This window comes from Cynara cardunculus, unplaced genomic scaffold, assembly GCF_001531365.2.
Source record: "Cynara cardunculus var. scolymus isolate 2C unplaced genomic scaffold, CcrdV1 Un_Scaffold_1013, whole genome shotgun sequence".
Lineage (NCBI taxonomy): Eukaryota > Viridiplantae > Streptophyta > Magnoliopsida > Asterales > Asteraceae > Cynara > Cynara cardunculus.
This window is the reverse complement of record NW_020200663.1, coordinates 144,708-146,572: the sequence shown is the minus strand read 5'-3', so window position 1 is coordinate 146,572 and position 1,865 is coordinate 144,708.

Here is a 1,865-nt window from a genome sequence, read left to right as displayed (position 1 = left end):
TTATTGACCACTTTTAAGCGATCAATCACAAAGTGGTGAACCACCGTTACGAAGGGTCAACGTCTGATATATCTTTATTATTTAAGTCGATTAATTTATTTCTAAAATCTTCGACTTTAATATTATCATGTTTGGTCATTTTACCAAACAATTTTGTAATAAATTAATGGGTATGATCCAATGTGACGGACGAAGATCCGACCCAAATCGAAAACCCATGATCAAGCAGAACTCATGTCTGCTGAACCATAAATGAAACCCTCCAACACGATAATATATTTTTTCAGATTGAGAAGGGAAGGAGGGGTCCTCACATTGCACCATTAAATTAATTAATGAGGAATATGAATAGTGGTTAGATATATCTAACCATGGGCCGAAACATGTATCTCTTAACATGTTTAACCTCCTTTGATTATTTGATAATATATCGTTTATTTTTTATTATTATTGAGGTTTGGGCCCTCAACGTTAATAACAATTGGTAGAACACCTGTTAAAAATAAATTCAAAAATTAAATGTTAGATACTATATAAAATTAGTCTTGGAAAAAATAAATATAGAATGTTAAGCTAAATACTAGACAAAAAATAGATTTTTAAGTTAAATTAAAAATATTGCGAATTTTTACCGGTTATTCTATAGTGGTAGCCTGGTAGGTGGTTGTTCCACGGTGGTCGGTGGCGGCAGACGATTGGAGGTGCGGTAGACGGTGGTAGGTGGTGGCAAACGATGGTCGATGGCGGCAGACGATGGTGGATGTCGATGGACGGTGACCGGTGGTCATCGGTGCTCGGTGGACGGTGATCGGTGGTCGATGGTCAAGGGGATCCGAATGCTGGAAGGGGGTGTGTTTCTAGTGGTGGATGTCGGTGGGGATGGTGATAATGGTCTCCTCCGACCGCCTATTTATATAAACCGTTACATAATAAGATAAAACAGATCGTCAAATTGTCATTAAATCGTAGGCCACTAAACGACAAAATAGCGGTCAAAATACGTGGTTATAAAATATATGACATTTTTAAGATATAATATCTGATTTTTGTGCCGCAAAATCATATACAAATACTTTTTTTTTCGTATAAACAATTATTAAAAAAAATATTAACATTCAGTGGTTATAAAATATAATTCTTATAAGAAAATATAAAAACATTTTGTTGGTTTATTTATGCAATTAAAAAAAGTAATAAAAATTATAAAGTTTGACGTGATTTTATATTGTGTGTGATGATAGATTGTGTTTAAGCGTTACAGATTGTGAGAATAGAAGTGTTTGATTTTATAGAGTAAAAGCACAATATTTGGTCTTATAACAGTTGAAAAAAACTAGTCAAAATCATCCTATGTTTATTGAAAAACGTCTCTTAATTGTCAAAGCAATTTCCTAACTAGAAGACAAATTAGTAGTCAACTCCGCCGGATTGCACCCTGGAAGATCCTGGGTTAGGTTTACAATACAACTTTTATATAATTATTATTATTTATATCTATACTATATTATAAAGCATTTGATAAAAACTTTTAAAAACAATTTTTTATGTATGAATTACTGTTTATTGATGTATATTATTTAAAATTCAATATTACAAGTAATTTTACGTAAGTACAACTTATTAAAGCTCCATTTTTAAATCCGTGTAACTAACTGCGGATAAACATAATCAAATACATGATAAACATCCATTTTAGATATAGAAAATTTAAAATATAATTAAGATAATCATTGAATTCTAACAGAATGTTTAATTATTATTTTTATAAAAAATTATATTGTTAAATCAAAAATAAATTACTTTGTTATTAAATCTAAATTAAATTATAAAAAAAAATTAAATTGAAGAACTTATAGTTACAAAAA